This window comes from Numenius arquata, chromosome W, assembly GCF_964106895.1.
Source record: "Numenius arquata chromosome W, bNumArq3.hap1.1, whole genome shotgun sequence".
NCBI lineage: Eukaryota > Metazoa > Chordata > Aves > Charadriiformes > Scolopacidae > Numenius > Numenius arquata.
The window spans coordinates 16,947,539-16,965,880 of NC_133615.1; the positions used below are offsets into that span (position 1 = coordinate 16,947,539).

Here is an 18,342-nt window from a genome sequence, read left to right on the forward strand (position 1 = left end):
TAGTAGGTGGGGACATAGATGTTATTTTGTTAGTTGCATCCATCGGGATATGGCGACGACCATCTTGCCACTTAATTCCCAAGAACTGGATGTCTCGTGCAGGTCCCTTGACCTTACCTCTTTTTACAGCAAAACCTGCTTTCAGAAGAATCTTGATTGCTTTCTTACCTTTCTTGAAAACAACTTCTGCTGTATTACCCCACACAATGATGTCATCAATGTATTGCAAGTGTTCTGGAGCTCCACCCTTCTCCAGTGCAGTCTGGATCAGTCCATGGCAAATAGTAGGGCTGTGTTTCCACCCCTGGGGCAGTCGATTCCAGGTGTACTGGACGCCCCTCCAGGTGAAAGCAAACTGTGGCCTGCACTCTGCTGCTAAAGGAATAGAGAAAAAAGCATTAGCAATGTCAATTGTAGCATACCACTTGGCTGCCTTTGACTCCAGTTCATATTGCAGTTCTAGCATGTCTGGCACAGCAGCACTCAGTGGGGGTGTGACTTCATTCAGGCCACGGTAGTCTACTGTTAGACGCCAGTCTCCGTCAGACTTTCGCACTGGCCATATCGGGCTGTTAAAGGGTGAGCGAGTCTTGCTGATCATTCCTTGGCTTTCCAGCCAACGAATCAGGTTCTGAATGGGAATCGGGGAGTCTCGGTTAGTGCGATACTGTTGTCGATGCACGGTGGCAGTAGCAATTGGCACCTGCTGTTCTTTAACCCTCAGCAATCCCACAGCAGAAGGGTCATCTGAAAGGCCAGGTAAGGTAGACAGCTGTGTAATGCCCTCAGTCTCTACAGCTGCTATACCAAAAGCCCACCGATACCCTTTTGGGTCTTTAAAATACCCTCTCTTGAGAAAGTCTATGCTGAGGATGCACGGAGCATCTGGGCCAGTGATAATGGGGTGCTTCTCCCATTCATTCCCAGTTAGGCTCACTTCAGCCTCCAGTACAGTCAGTTCTTGAGACTCGCCTGTCACTCCAGAAATAGGAACAGATTCTGTCCCTCTATGATTCGATGGCATTAGGGTACACTGTTCACCTGTGTCCACCAGGGCTCTATACTTTTGTGGCTCTAACGTGCCAGGCCATCGAATTCACACAGTCCAATAAACTCGGTTATCCCTCTCCTCCTCCTGGCTGGAGGCAGGGCCCCTCTAATGTTGAGAACAGCATCTACAATTAGCAGATGAGTCCCTACGCGGACCAGAGAACCACTTACCGTGGACTGGAGCAGCCATCTTCCTGCTAGAATTCTTTCTTCCATCTGCTTTACCTGCAACTCAAGCAGTCGTGTCTGTAAGGTTGGAGTAGGTTTTTTATCCCACTTACTCTTGTCTTCTCCATAGTTGCCACAGGAAATCTTGAAGTGGGTCCTGTTTCTCTTTAGTCGGTCTCATAGGATGGCTTTTTTTCTTAATGGCTGCGACTTGGGTCTGTTCAGGGGAATAGTGGGATTCTTTCCCCATCTCAGACAGTTTTTCAAGCAGTTTCTGAAAAAATGTCTCATTTTGCTCGGCTATTGTCTTGGTCATTTTCTCTATTGTCTCAGCCATTTTCTTGGTTTGCTCAGCCATTTTCTCCATGGCTACCAGAGTGAGGGGACGAGAGAGACTATCTTCATACTCTCGTACCTTGTTAGCCACCTCATTCACAGTTGGTGTATCAGCATCAGATCCTCCCCAGGCCATTGTTGACAAGGTGTGGGAATACATAGGTGGTGCACTCTGCACAAACTTCCTCAACAAAGATCGTTTGCACAGCATTTCATCAGGGTCTTTAATCACTTTCCAGTTGCTATAAATCACCTCTCGCACAGCCAGTTCTCTCAGGTATTTAATTCCTTTATCCATGCTGGTCCATTCGCTTGGACAGCATTCGATATCATCCTTAAAGGGATACCTGCCCTTTACAGCTGATAGGAGTCGATTCCAAATCAAGTGGATTCCAGCTCTGGAGTCAGGAACACACAGATAGGGATCAAGGGCAGATGAACAAACAGGGGCCTCTTCGGACGTTGGCCATTGAAGAAAGAGGGCTGACCCTTTGATCCCTCAGCTTTTATACTGAGCATGGGGCAGCTGGGATGGAATACCCCTGTTGGTCAGGTTTGGGTCACCTGTCCTGTCCACTCCTCCCCACAGGTGGGACCCCTCTACGCTTTTTCTGTTTCTGACCTGATGCGTGGAAACAAACCCTACAACTCGAATAGAGTTATAAAGCAGGTATGTTTATTGCGGCACCGGGTGCAAGGGGGATTTCTCCTCCTAACTTGCACACCGGCTCGTAAAACAAGCATCTATTTATGATGAAAAGCATACATATTCATTAATGTGGGGTGGGTTATTATAATTAATTCTAAGAAAAGGCGTTACTATTCTAATTATTTCTAGGAACTCATTACCATAAGTCTCCTCCCCTTGCCGCATGCGTACTGTCGCCCAGTGGTCGTGGGCCGGGGTCTTCTGGAGGAAGGCTCATAGTCTTCTTCACCGTGTACTTTTACCTTTGGCTTAGAATGCTGGGCTGGCTGGACCCCAAACCGCAAAACTGGTCCTGACCAGATGGACACTTTACCCAGACAATTGGGTTCCTCCTTAGCATGCAGGCTGTTCCTGCTATCTTATACACAAGGCCAGCTCCTTATCTTGGAATGCTGGGCTCCTGGGCTCCGAGCTCTGTTCTTTGCCAGGCTGTACTAAATCTACACTAACGACCTTTAACCATTCATTCTCTGAATCAAGTCCCCCCTTTTCTTTCGCCTTTGTAAATTCTTTTACAATTGCCTATAACACACTTTCCTTCTCCATTTGATTTCTAAAATACTTCCCTGACTCCACTCGTTCACGGAGCTGATGCTTCTTCCATTGAATGTATTCACCTTTGGCCCCGCCCTGGTACAACACATAAGACATCTAGCTAATGCACACACTAAGATTCCTAACACAAGTATTGCTACTAGAAGGATAAACAGTTGTTTAAGCCAAGCCAGGTTAGGTAACCACGAGGTTAACTTTTCCCAAAGGTCTGAAAACCCGAATGTGGTGTCATCTTGCGCAGTCTGATGCAAAATCTGAGTTTTAGCTATGAACTTGCTCTATCCCCAGGCTATTGTCCTATTCACCGGCCCCCTGCGTCTATATTCCCCGTGTTCCCAGGTACAATTGTTACTGCTAATTAACACAACAAGCTCTTCTTTCAACCCTTGTAAATCAAATCTGGGTCCTAAGGGGTAGATATTATCATCGTACTCACAATAGCCGTTCAACTCATTTCCCCCTCTTGCCCAAAATTTGGGCCAGGTTCTGTTGGCACTGTTCCAATCGCTTGCTGCCACCCCATATAGAGGCAATTTCATTTATCCTTTGGGTAGGGTGGTACATACCCAACAATCTGACAGATTAGTAGCCCTTACCAATGTTTCCAGATTTCGTGAATATGTATTCATATCCCATGTCCCTCCCCCTGAAACACAAAGTCCTGGCATGTTGATGACTATTAATGTCATTAGTGTCCATCTTTTCGTTGGAGGCGAAGTTTCAGGGGTCCGGCCTGCGTTGATGTCCATTGGGGTTCTGGAGCTCTCTTGACTCGAGTCCAATGGATCCAAGAGGCTTGTTCCTTAATCTTTATGGCTGTGTGAGTGGTCAGCAGTACCTGGAAGGGACCTTCCCACTTTGGCTTCAGTGGTGAATCTGTAAAAGACTTGACATATACATAATCCCCAGGTTCGATCTCGTGTACTGGTCCATCCAGCCCACGAGCTCTTGTTCCCAGAACCAGTTTTTCTACCCCTCGGAGCTGTTTTTGTAAATTTATCATGTAATCTGTCAATATTTCATTCCCCAACTCTGTGGATGTCCCGTCTTGTATACTATATGGTTTCCCATATAGTATTTCAAAGGGGCTCAAACCTTCTTTGGTTCTGGGTTTTGTTCTTATCCTGAGAAGGGCTAATGGTAATGACTGAGGCCAGGCCAAGTTAGCTTCCTGGCCTAGCTTCACAATGATTCATCTTTTCTACCTGACCACTCGATCGTGGGTTGTATGGGGTGTGAAGTTGCCAATCTATACCCAATAATCTGCTTACTTTTGAAACAACCTTTGCAGTGAAATGAGATCCTCGGTCCAAGGAAATCACTGCGGGAACCCCAAATCTTGGTATAATTTCTTGCAACAATGCTTTAACGACTCCTCTCGTTTTATTGGTTCGGCAGGGAAATGCCTCTGGCCATCCTGAAAAGGTATCAGTTAATACCAATAGGTATCGAAACCCCCCTTTTCTTGGAAGTTCTGAAAAATCAATTTGCCATTGTTGTCCCGGATAGTTTCCCTTCCCTATTTGGCCAAACTGGACTCTGGGACCTGTCCTAGGGTTGTTCTGTAAACATACCTCACACTGCTGAGTGACTTGTTTGACAGTGGCATATAGATTCCGAGCACATATTAGCCTACTCAGGTATCTGTAAAGTGCCTCTGTTCCCCAATGGGATTTCTTATGTTCTGCCATGACTACAGCCCATAGTAACGAGAAAGGCACTATTATTTTTCCCTGTGGGGTTCTGGCCCATTTCCCTTCAATTTTCCCATTTAAGTCTTTGATCAATTTGTGATCGTCCCTAGAATATCTAGGTTCATCGTCAATTTGTATCTTACCATCTGGGACCAAGGATTGTACCTCTGCATTACCCAACTCTGCTGCTCTTTTGGCTTCTCGGTCCGCCAGTGCGTTGCCCAGTTCCAGAGTGGTATTCCCTTTTTGGTGAGCTTTGCAGTGCATGATAGCCACTTTGGTAGGCAGTAATACTGCATCTAAGAGCTTGAGAATTTCTTCAGCATGTTTTATGTGTTTCCCTTGTGTAGATAAGAGTCCTCTTTCTCTCCAGACCGCCCCGTGAGCATGCACCACCCCAAAAGCATATTTAGAGTCTGTCCAGATATTTATTCATTTTCCTTTGGCTAATTCCAGGGCTCGGGTTAGTGCTATTATCTCAGCCTTTTGGGCTGATGTATTTGGGGCCAGGGCTTTGGACTCTATTACCTTCTCTGTGGTGGTTACCGCATAGCCAGCTTTGCGTATCCCCTGTTGAATGAAGCTGCTCCCGTCGGTGAACCAGGAATCCTCTGCATCCTCTAATGGTTCTTCTTTCAGGTCTGGTCGACTGGAGTACGCCGCCTCGATTGTTTCCAAGCAGTCATGGGTCACCGATTCTCCTTTGGTTCCGCTGAGGAAAGAGGCTGGATTGACAATATTAGTTACTGTTATTTCTACATCATCTTGCTCTATCAGGATAGCCTGGTACTTAAGAAACCTCTGAGGTGAAAGCCAATGCCCCCCTTTTACTTCCAGTACTGCTGAGTCGGTATGTGATACCATAACTGTGATTTTCTGGCCTAGGGTGAACTTATGGGCCTCTTGGATGTTTATTACCACTGCTGCCACTGCTCGGAGACAGCTAGGCCACCCTTTACTTACTCCATTGAGCTGTTTAGAGAAGTATGCCACCGCCCTTCGATAGGGTCCCAGATTCTGAGCTAGGACTCCTAAGGCCATTCCTTGCTTTTCATAGGAAAACAACCAGAAAGGTTTAGTAGTATCGGGTAATCCCAGGGCAGGTGCTTCCATTAACCTTTTTTTTAACTGATGGAAGGCTCTGTCCGCTTCCTTATTCCACACAATATTCTTTGAGTTAGATTTTAATAACTCGTATAGCGGCTTTACCAAGAGTCCGTAGTTATATATCCAGAGACGACACCATCCTGTCATTCCTAGAACGGTCCGAAGTTCCTTAGGCGTCTGTGGTCGAGGTGTCTGGCAAATGGCCTCTTTCCTCTCCTTCCCTAGTGTCCGTTGGCCTGCGGTTATTTCATATCCCAGATAGGTCACTTGCTGCTGGGCTATCTGTGCCTTCTGTGGAGAAACTTTATAGCCATTAAGTCCAAGAAAATTTAGCAGGCTCACAGTCCATTCTATGCACGTTTCTCTGGTGTCAGTGGCGAGTAATATATCATCCACATACTGCAATACCACTCCTGTCCCAGGCGGGCGTTTCCACTGTTCTAAATCTTTGGCTAGCTGATTTCCAAAAAGTGTTGGACTATTTTTAAAGCCCTGTGGTAGCACAGTCCATGTAAGCTGTGTTTTCCTTCCAGATTCTGGGTTTTCCCATTCGAATGCAAATAAAAGTTGGCTCTCTGATCATCTAACTTGTAAAGGGGCCACCATTGATTACAATATTTAATTAAGGTTTTCTTGTCCACGCTGCCACCTGGTGAGCCTCCGATCTCCTTCCAGTGTGCTAAAATACACCCTAGGGGACTCTTTCAGTATCTCACCTCCTTGATTATTGCCCATTTTATGTCCTCCTTACCCCCTTGGTTAAGAGGTGACCCTGATCTCCGTGTGTCACCTGGGTGTTATTCCTGTTTCCCTCCCGGGAAATGGTACAGCTATATCCCTGTCGCTACCTTTATCTCCAGGGGTAGGCTATGTCTCCACAGATTACTTGTTTCAACTCTCCCGCCCGCTCGATCTTTTCCCACTCAGTCCAGCTACCACACTGTGGACACCAAAAATCGTCCTCCTGATCTACTCAAACCTCCGTATTACAAGCAAAGCACTTTAAGATAAAAATAGGATCACAAACGTTATCCGAATGTCCAAGACACTGCCACTCAATATTCTCAATATTTGGTTCACACAATGTTTCTTTACAGTCTGTCATACGCTTTGTTTGTCTCCGGCCGCTCTCCTCGCGGAGAACACAGAACCGCGGATCAAAACTCCACATTCGCTCCGCAGCAGTGCCGCGTCTCAATCACTCATTTCACTCATACAATAATTTCCACCTTATATTAGACAATAACACGGTAGTGGTACCTTATGACAAATACAACAAGTAACCAACAGTATTACAATTCCACCCACTAACACAAAAACCAAAACCGAGGGATCCCACACAAGCATAACCCGACCGTTAGCCCAAGCTTGAGCATACCCTGGGGCGAGCACGCCGACTCTTTACCACGCGTAGGACATCTCCTCACGACTTACAGGTCCCCCTTAAGAAAAACCTAAACATACCTGGTCCACAGTAGATGGTCCTTGTCTGTCCCCGCGGTGATCTGGATGAGTGGGGGAGTCCTTCCGAGAAATCTCGGGGGCGCCCAGAGGAGTCCCATCCTCAGCAGGCCCCGCAGCCGGACAGAGGGGGTCCCATCTGGGGTGCCAAATTGACGCGCGGAAACAAACCCTACAACTCGAATAGAGTTATAAAGCAGGTATGTTTATTGCGGCACCGGGTGCAAGGGGGATTTCTCCTCCTAACTTGCACACCGGCTCGTAAAACAAGCATCTATTTATGATGAAAAGCATACATATTCATTAATGTGGGGTGGGTTATTATAATTAATTCTAAGAAAAGGCGTTACTATTCTAATTATTTCTAGGAACTCATTACCATAAGTCTCCTCCCCTTGCCGCATGCGTACTGTCGCCCAGTGGTCGTGGGCCGGGGTCTTCTGGAGGAAGGCTCATAGTCTTCTTCACCGTGTACTTTTACCTTTGGCTTAGAATGCTGGGCTGGCTGGACCCCAAACCGCAAAACTGGTCCCGACCAGATGGACACTTTACCCAGACAATTGGGTTCCTCCTTAGCATGCAGGCTGTTCCTGCTATCTTATACACAAGGCCAGCTCCTTATCTTGGAATGCTGGGCTCCTGGGCTCCGAGCTCTGTTCTTTGCCAGGCTGTACTAAATCTACACTAACGACCTTTAACCATTCATTCTCCGAATCAGACCCTCCAAGGGGGCAAATAACGAAATTGGCTGACCTTGGTTGTTATAGCAATAAGTATAAGCAAGAGCCTCTCTGCATACCATTCCTTAGCATTGACTATAAACATAGGTCTTATCACTCTGAACAGTTTTCTGCACAATATGGTGTTAATTTCAGAGAGTTAGAAGAGGCCTAGCTAAGAAGTGAATTTACTGAACAGAAAGTTGATTCTGTTTTACCTCAAACCAGGACAGATGTGTGTGCATAAATCATTGTGGATCAGGGCTGACATCAAAGGTTTTTGCACCTATGGTTTTATCTTCTAGATCTAGAATGCTTTTCTTATTTAAAAAAATCTCCTCTCTCTGACTCTGCTGTGTGTCAGGGAGTTCGTACAATGTAAGTGGATAATCTGAAAAAAGAAATTTCCTTCTCTTTGTTCTTTTCACTTAAAAAATACTATGGCATTCATAAAGTTGGTTTGGTTCCTGCAGCAGACCTGAGATGAGTTTCGTATTTGTGTCTAACAATCTATACATAACCTTGACTGCATGAGACAGGCAGATGCTTTATAAAGAAGGCCACGAGTCTGTTATTTTTATACAGATAGCATATTGAGTTAAATACATATATAAATCTTTCTAGGTTCAAGTTATGAATTAATATTATGCAGAATTATTGGGTCACTTGTACGTTAATGTGAAAGAAAAAAAGGCCCCCAGTAAAACATTGGTAATACTTTATATGATTCAAAAATACAAAAACATCATTAAAAATAACCATTTTCAATTTTTTTAATTGCTTAAATCAGACCAGTTTCCTCATGTGTTTTAGTTTCTCAGCTGTCTAGCACACTTCTGAACTTTACATATAAGATATCTGTCTATCTATCTATCTATCTATCTATCCATCCATCCATCCATCTACCCACTTATCTATATACACACACATAGACTCTCAGACATACAATAGTTAGCAATTCATTGTATCCCACTACAACATAAGTGATGAGTGATTATATTCCAAGACAGTTGAAAACAGGGGGGAAATGTGGATGTATTTCAGTCCTCTCATTTTTTGCTCAAGGTCTGGGAATCCAACTGTTTGAACAATTGATGCCAAAATAGAAATAACAGTGATTTTAAAAGTTGCCCTTTTATTTTGTAAATCCCTCAGACATGTGGTATCGAGTTTCAACATTGTTGTGTGAACAATGGCAGGCAAGGATCAAAATTCAGGGCCAAGGGATTGGAAACCAAGCCCAAAACTAACTTTAGAAGACATAAACCCCCTCTTCTGGTTGATTCTCCATGGGTTTAGGATATTTACACCCCCAGCATCCCCAAACCATTTCTCTTGTACATTATTTTGATATCTGTGTATTGTTATCCCTATCTCAGCATCTTGACAAAGAATGTGCCATGCTCACTACTGTCCAAAAAAAAAAAAAAGAAGAAAAAGATCTTTTCTCCAATTTCTCAACCAGGACAATTAGAATAAACCTTGGTAGCTTAACAGCATCGTAATACAGTGTGGGAGATGACCACATGGGAGGCTCACGTTCAAATCCAGACTTTCTTATCTATCAGATCTTTCCGCAGCTGCCTTCTCCCTATGGAGCCAGTGACTAAACATTTCTCTGTAATCAGGCAGCATACAAAAGTTGTAGGGCTGAATGATGCAGCACTTGCTGACACACTAGCAGAAGACCAGGACCTGCCCTTTGCTCAGGCTGCTCAGACATGCGAGTCCTTTTGAAAAACTATGAGTGTTTGCCTTCTGTAGCTCTTTCAACATCCATCAGTTTGTTACTGCTCTTACAATTGTGGTTATATTTCACAGTCTTTCCTGAGCAAACAAGTAACTCTGATCTCGTAAGCACACAAAATTCTTTCCCTCATAAATAACTTCAAAGAAACTAATTACTAATAAGCATCAAAACCTAACCTGGATTCTCATGTGCATCATTGATCTATGATGGTGTGGTTTCAATCACAGTTTTCATACTGATTACATTTTTGCATATATATGTATATATAGTCTTGAATATACATACTTATATATATTTAAGGCTTTATAAAGTAATATAGAAGCAGTAACATGACTAAAAAGCACAATACATTAGCATAAATATAACATCAATCAATGAAGCACAGGACTGGCAGGAGGTAATTTAAAGCTACATAATTTAGGATAGGGAGTGAATGGAAATACTGGATCTATTTGGGAATTCCAGGTATAAAGAAATGTTTCATCTAGCTAGGAAAGTCATAAAAGAAATTGATAACCAGAAGTTGAATTCAGAGAAAAAATCACATTGCGATGAAGGTGTACGTGGTTCATAGTGATTAATCATTCCAGAAACTTAATAGGAGGATTGGTAAAAATCACCATCTCATGACATTTTCAGGTTGGAGACTGGATGACTTCCTAGAAGATATGTTTTAGCCAAGCAAAAGTAATTTGGTTCAGGACAAGAGCAGACATGAAATGAGTTAAGAACAACTGCCTAACAGATCTCTGAAAGTAATTGTCAACGCAGAATTATTGTCAAAGAGGAGTGTTACTAGACTTTTCCCTTATGCTATTCATCAGTGATCTGGAAGTAAATATAAAACTACTCCTGATGACATTTGTAGATGACATTGTGCTTGGTGAAATAGCAAAGAATGAGAGTCCAGGGCAGCCTGACGTAACAAACTGCACTTCCTGGCTTGGGCAAACAAAATGCATTTTAATGTAATAAGATGCTAGTTGCAATAAGATGCTTCTTGCAAACACAGACAAAAACCTGGACAAACACTGCAGTGTGGGCTTTGAGTTGGACCCTCAAATCTGAAAGTGCTGATGCGATTCTTGGCTCTGCAGCCAGGTGACTGGTCGTGTATGGCACTAGTAAGATTGAACTTGAGAGGCTGTTTATGAATGACAGCCACATTTTAAAACATATGGTAACAAAATTGGAGAGGGTACAGAAAAGAGTCACAAAAAATGATTGAGGGCTGGAGAAAATGATTTGCAGAGCAAGTGTTGAAGAATTATGTTTAGCTATCAGAAATAGATTGGATTCCAGGGGAAAAATGCCTTGTAGGCGAGGAAATTACATGGTACCAAGGGACTGGAGTTAGGTACCTAATTTCTCAAAGGAGCAAAGCTGGGACCATCCCTCCCTTCAGCATTTCCTACATAACAGTTTAAGTGACCCCTACCCACTGTAAATCCAACTAATTTCTAACTCTGTCCACCTATTGTAATTGAAAGACCTCACTTAAATCTTTGAGGTCCACTTTGGGGCTAGGTGTTATATTGCCCTGGTGCAATTCTGGATTTGGCCTGAGATTCCTTTCTGGAAACAAAGTTTAACTGAATAAAACTATTCTTTAGCCTAAGCCAAGCTGAAGCACTGATGACCTTGACAGGCTGGAAAGAGACTAGATGGCTTAGATGATCCTTTCTGGCTTGACAACCTTTGAAAATGAATTTGCAGAAGAACCATGTCAATGTCTCTTGAACTTTGACAGCAAAGTATACACAGTGCAGTTCTCACAAAAGGTGCCATATAGTACCAAGCGAAATCTTACTACTCCTTGTTGAAAGTAGCCATCCAATGGCTGAAGAAACACCACCAAGGTGAGGATAAATCATGACTTTTCCTAAGAAATTGTTGAATCACTGAAACTGGAGGTTTTAGCTTTGACTGGGTTTGGCTCAGAAAATTTCTTCAACCCAAGATGGACTTCTTGGCATAGAAAGGGACAGAGCCTCACCTTCAGGATAATATTCCACTGGTGATGTGTGATATCATCACTTCCATTTCCAACCTGTCCAAATCAGAGCAGATACCTGACTCTCATCTTCCAGATCAGAGCTCCAAGCATGACACAGTTGTTGGATGGGTCTGCCATTGTATTTTATTGGGCTGCTCTGTTAGGCATGGTTAACATTCATTGAGTCAGAAATACTTGATTTCTCTTGTCCAAGTATGTTCTCAGTCCCATGGAGAGGGTAACAATTTTTATTTCTCATGAAAAAACACAGAATGGCTTTGGCTTTATTAAAATATGAAGTGTACTACCCCCCCTCCCAAAAAAAAAAAAACCCACACCAACAACCTTCAGAGAACATGAAAATGTCTTCCTCCTTTGCTCTGTATGATTTCATTGGGCCAGTCACACAGTAGGAAAAACATGAGATAATGTCAGCAATCAGAGGGTACATTTCACAGGTGAGGTGAGGTTAGCCTCAGAAATTATTTGAAGGAAAAAAATAAGCATGCTCACATGCTATTAGTAATGTGTAAACTCATTCAGATGGCAATGGATAATATCCATATGGATAACCATCCATGGATAATATCCATATGAAGAATCATAGAATCATAGAATGGTTAGAGTTGGAAGGGACCTTAAAGATCATCGAGTTCCAACTCCCCTGCCATGGGGGGTATCCAGTTATCAGTATCTATGTACCTTCTTTATCTAAAACGTAAATCATCTTAGCTGTTCCTTTCCTCCCAGGGCTTTGCAAAACCTGACACACAGATGCTTTATATGCTTTAGTTATTTATTGTTGTTGTGGGACACCTGAAACTTTTGAAGCTGGAAACATGAAGAACAAATTGTATCACATTTCAGGGTGAAGCTCTATCTGAATAATAGTTTGCAAACATAACTTCGGGGTGTTTGGCATCGTATGCATGAATGAACCTCTGCCAGCCATGCACAGTGAGAACATGAGCCCACAAGGCCAGGGTGCAATATTCAGCATGAATCATAGAATCATATCATAGAATGGTAGAATCTCTGGTGGTATTAAGCCTCTGTCATCTGTATTGGGTCTCATCTAAGGGACAGCACCTTTCCCAGCCAGGCAGTTGATGGCATCAGGTTGAGGTTAGTTGATGTGCTTGTAGGATGCTTGAGCCTCTACCATGGTAAACAGTAGCACACCCAGTAGAAAGCAGATTATATTTATCAGTGCCAGGTCTACAGCAGAGCTTCAGAATACCTAATTCTGCTTTTTCTCCCTTTTGCCTGTTCATTATCATTCCCTGACACCCCTGCAGTGATAGCCAGCCTTGGCATCAGGTGGTGCAGAGATCCCCCAAGTCACACGGAGCAGCATCAGGCATCAGCCTGAAAGACCCTTGCTCCCCAACCCGAGGGAAAAATCAGGCAAGAAATGCTTGGTCTGCAAAAACTGACAGCTGATTGATTCCCCATGCTCCGGGGAATGTGCAGCGCAACTTTTTAATTCACACCTCTGTCATTTATCAATGTTTTCTCATCGCAGAGTTTCTCCATCAGCGAGTTAAATTTGGAAAAAACCTCAAAACTACATGGACACCTGGGGCTGACGTGGGTGGATTTTGCCGCACAGCTGTAGTACTCCCTTGCCTCTTGCACCACAGCATCTTTTTCCTGCCCTTTTCCCCATCAACCTCTTTAATTTTTTCAGTTTTTGGTGGTTTGGGTTGAATAGCCATGAAGTATTGCCCCCTGCCGGTAGGTCGCACAGCTGGCTTCGAGTGCATGGATGTCTGTCCATCCATCTGTCTGCAATGGCTCCTGCAGTGCTCAGCCTGGGGAGGTTACAAGAATAAAGATTTGCAGCTCGATATTTAGATTTTTGGAAAAGAAAGGAGAGGAAAGTCAGAAAGAAACCATCAGCACCAAAAGCCAAAAGCATTGCTTGAGTTTGTAGAATTTAACACAGAAATACAGTTTTATGGGTTTTTTCCTTTTTTTTTTTTTTGGTTATGCTTTAAAATATTAACTGATGAAGCATTTCTTGCTCCAGCTGCACAGCATTGTGCTCATGAAGCATCATGTGTGATTGAGAGAGACTTGTGCAGTCCCGTTGTTCATTAGGAGTGAAATGTAGACTAACAGCATGGGTGGTAAAAAGTCACTGACAATAAAAAATTGTTTGAGAGCAGGATGCAGCTACCTTTGGTACTAATTTGGCCCTTGATTATAGCAGGATCTGAGCTGCTCATAGTCTCATGGAAAAACATTTATGCCTATAATCTGCAGGGGTTGAGGGGATTCCAGTGCTCCTATTTTACAGACAAGGAAGTCAGGCTTGAAAAAAATCAAAATTATTACACTGGGCAGGAGGGCTTGAATTCATGTTTCTCACACCCTAGACTCTTCTCGCCCAGCTCACAGATGAGTTTTCCTTGCTCCGAAGTTTACACCAGCTCTGTCCAGCTTAAGTTGCAAGGAGTTTAGGTAGCAGGATACATTTTTAACTTTTTTCACTTTTACAAAACTCTGCATCTCAAATAAATTATATAATATAGAGCAGAAAACTTCTAGTGAGAGCAAGCTAAAAATATAACGTTTTTTCCTTTTTTTTCCTCTCCATCACAGCTCCTGTTCCCAAATACACTTGCCTTGCTTAGAGTCTTTGAAAGCTGACACAGAACAAATTGTCCTATGTAAATTGCAAGTTTCCCTTCTGATTGACAGCAATCCACAAAAATGGACTAATTTCAGAGGAAGTCAAGCAAAGACTGTGTCATAACTATTAACCCAATTTTAAAGATGTTCCAAATTGCTGCTGGGTTGGCAGCATGTCCTTCATATAACGGTGCATGTAACTCCAAAGTATGGGAGCCAGACAGAATACACGTGAGCGGGATGTAGTGGGATACAGTTTTGCTCCCCTGGCTACTGGAGCTTGTGTTGAGGAGGGACAACCACATACTCTTTGCTCCCTCTTGGAGACTTTGATCTTGAAGATGTGCAATGGGCAGTCAAGCATACAACCAAGTTACATTCTTTCTGCCTGTTTTGGCTGCTCTTGTCCTTAAACCAAAACAAGTCATTAAGGGAGCAAGGAGAATTATTTTTTGAGATTTGTGTAAGGGAAAGGGAGAAGGACTATGGGCTGCTGTAAAACTGATATTGTCACACAGCTGATTTGATCGTGCCACTCCTTACCACAGAGCCGTAACTGAGTTTATTGAGGTCTCCCTTTGCAAGTGATAATAAACATAATAGCTGCCCACAGCTTAATATTTTTTCTTGCACCACATATGTTCACTTTTGGTCCTTAGATTATTATATTTTTCAGTCTCCATCTGTTCTTTTGCCTTCGAGGTACTTTAGTTACCATTTGAATGACAACATCATCCGGATGGGTGGAGCTTCATGCAGTGTAAAGTTGTTTTCCTACATAAAGTAGTTTGCAAGGTACAGGGATGGCTGACAAAAATACAGCATTTTATGTGAAAGCTTTTCATATTTCAGGTGTGCGACAGAGAGATACCTGTGAGCGCACAAGACACAATATGCCTGTTCCAGGAGGGAGCACGCGTTTCATTTTTTGCTCTGCCAGATGAAATCTTTCACTTGAGTCTTTCATGCCCGATTTGATTTCTTACAACCTTTAGTTGCAAGTTGGCTTTTATTTATGAAGGCCCTATTGTAAGACACTTTCTGAGTCCTGTGATTGTCAGATGGGTCAGGCAAGGTAGAGAGCTCGTTCCCTGGAGATGCGCATCTTTTGTCATCATTGTCATGAAGAAGAATAGGAGGAGTTAATTTAGTGGGAGGTTGTCACATGGGCTTTGTTGTCTGGTCATGTGTGTGGCATTGCCTCCTTGATCTTCGGGAGGTGTCTTGTGCCTTCAACAAGTCCACACGACAAATGATCCATGATCAATACAATCCAGAGATCACTCAAAACAATTGTACATGGATATTGAACTTTTCATCTCAACAAACCTGGCAAATCTGAGGCAAACCCCTTGTTTATACCCAATCAGACCTTAATTTCAACAGTGACCCCATGGACTTTAATACAGTCCCAGAAGTTATTATCCACTATTAGCCCCTGTAGCATCTGGTAATATTGATTATACAGCCTCATGGAGATGAAGGCATTTTTAATGAATAATGATTTTTGGCAAAGGGAATTAAGAGAAGGCCCAGATACGTCAAAAAGATGAGAACTGGGCCCATGAAACTTAATATTAAGGCCTATATGGTCTACAAAATGCTTTTAGGCTAGTTCATATATTCAGTGGATGTCTCTTAAAGAATCTGAAGTGCTCTCTGCTTGTCAGGTATGTGGATGGGGCCAGGGGACACATCACAGAAAAGATTTTAATGCAGTTCCCACTGAGATCAGATGAACAGGAAAGTGCTAATTCATCAGAGCATATGCAAACACGGGTTCCTGATGGAAAGTCTCTCAAACACAGGCACATTTGGCTGGCTGGGACAGCATTCCAATGATAAATAAGCTCATGATTCTCAGAAACTGGTGTTGGTGCTGGGGTTTTTGCAGCAATTCAGGAAAATCCATCTCTTGGTCCAGCATGGATGGCAAACTCCAGGGCCAGGGACCACTCAGCAGTCTCCCTTGATTGCTTTTTTGTGCCTTGGCTGCAGACAGCTGGAGCATTCACATGTCAGGCACCATCCTGGCTAAAACACGACCAATTGCACCAATGAACTCCAGAGTGAAGAGCGTGACCTGTTATAATCGGTGCCAAGAGCTTTTAGCAGGGTGGTGACAGGCTTGCACTCAGTATGAAGTGAGCACAGAAGGAATGCTCATCAGACTCATCAGGACAAAACGAGGGCCCAGGGGGAAAAAAGGCTGGTTTCAGCCCTCTTAGAGATGGGGATGTCTGAAGTGACACCTCTGCAAAGGCTGCCAGCAGCTGGGGATGTGTCCCAGTTTGAAGTAAAACTGAACCAATTTTCTGTTCTGTAATTTTACATCTTAGCTAGGCCTCTTCTAACTCTCTGAAATTAACGGTATATTGTGGAGAAAACTGCTCGTTCTCAGAATGATAAGACCAATGTTTGTGCTCCATGCCAAGGAATGGTATGCAGGGAGGCCCTTGCTTATACTTATTGCTATAACAACCAAGGTCAGCCCATTTTTGTTATTTGCCCCTTAGAGGGTCAGAAACGGAAAAAACGTAGAGGGGTCACATCGGTGGGGAGGAGGGGACAGGACAGGTGACCCAAACCCAACCAACAGGGGTATTCCATCCCATCTGCCCCATGCTCAGTATAAAAGCTGAGGGATCAAAGGGTCAGTTTCTCTTCCTGCGATGGCCGACGTCCAGAGAGGACTCTGTCTGTTCATCTGCCTTTGATCCCTATCCGTGTGTTCCTGACTCCAGAGCTGGAATCCAGTTCCCATTCGTTGCTGAGTCCAGTCTGGGACTTCCCCAGTGCCTGCCGGTGACGTGACTGTCATCCTGGGAGCTTGATACGGTTTTGTATATATATTGTATCTATTTCATTATTTTCTTCTTTTGTTTTATTTTAATATTAATTCTTCATTAAAGTAGTTTAGTTCATTCTAAACTTCTAAATCTCCTCTATCTCTTCCTCTCTCCTCTTTTGGGGGGGGAGGGGGGAGGGAAGGGCCATCTGTCAGTCTGGGTTTGGTAAATTCAGCCGAAACCACGACAGGATGCTTCCAGCATTGCGATGTCACGCTCTTGGCACAACAAACCACTTAATAAGCTGGCAGCTGCTCCCAGCATCAGTTCATCTCCAGAGCAGTTTCCATCCGAGCCCCATGTGGAGTGTGTTGGAGTCATAGAAAAATAGGGCTCAGAGGGACTGGGAGAGGTCACCGCTGTCATCTTTGCCACTCACTGACAGACTATGCAGCAAGCACCAGATCTGAGAGGACAGCTTTGAAACCTCTTGGGCAGACACAGACAGGAGCAAACAAGCAAAAATAATAATAAAAAAAAGCCCTTTCTTGCTATAATATGGCCAGCTAAGAGCAAGTGGGGATTCAGCAATGGATGGCTTCTAGGCATCTCAGTGGTGCATTTTAATCCTTTTTGCTGCTCGGCTTTCTTTCCGCTTCAACATAAAGCTGAATTTGCTGGGGTTGCTTCAGAGGTCCTCAATCATTTTTCCTAGGGGGTCAGTTTTCCTGAAGTCCCTTTAGCAGGTCACAGAATCTGCTGTCAGGTCCTTTGTCAGGATGGTTGCCCACCACATGTGGCCTTCACCTGTGGCAATGCTCCTCACAAGAATACAGCATCTTCCAAGGGAAGGGAGTAGATATTCCTCAGCCAGCAGCTCAGCAATCTACAGCACAACCTACACAAGATACAAATCCAAAGAGACATCAAGTATGAGGAGACATGGACTAGTCCTAGATATATAAATGTGTTTTTCTTACATTAAACATACAGTTGTTACAACCTAAATTCCAGTTGTCTCCTTCCCTTGAGTTGATTCACAGTGGAAATCCAGGGTAACTGAAGTTAATCCAAGTGCAGAGCCCAAAACAAGGGTCTTCATTCTGATTTGTGCTCTAGTTGAAGCCACAGTGGGGCAAGCAAATCCCTTATTATGAAATAGCTCTTCCCCTTACACTTTATAAAAGGCATTTTACAGCTCAGATGTAGCAAGAAGTAGGACTTGATTTTTTTCTGACTTAGACCTCTATTGAGATACACACTGTAAAAGTTAAAAACTTGGGAGTTTGTGTTTAATGTATCTGTTTCTAATGAACTATTTGTGTTCTACGTTGGCATTACAGCTTTGTGAGCAATCAACTTATTGGTCTG

The 18,342-nt window shown here is 43.5% G+C and overlaps 1 long non-coding RNA gene across 1 annotated transcript; it reads right to left on the minus strand.

Moving 5' to 3' along the window:
- Window positions 1–2,210: 2,210 nt before the first annotated feature.
- LOC141476710 (uncharacterized) lies at window positions 2,211–7,333 on the minus strand. Its single transcript, XR_012463681.1, has 4 exons — window positions 7,084–7,333; window positions 5,722–5,910; window positions 5,041–5,237; window positions 2,211–3,704 (listed from the first exon to the last, which is right to left on the minus strand). It is a non-coding gene; the product is annotated as an uncharacterized lncRNA (long non-coding RNA).
- Between the last annotated feature and the right edge of the window lie 11,009 nt (window positions 7,334–18,342).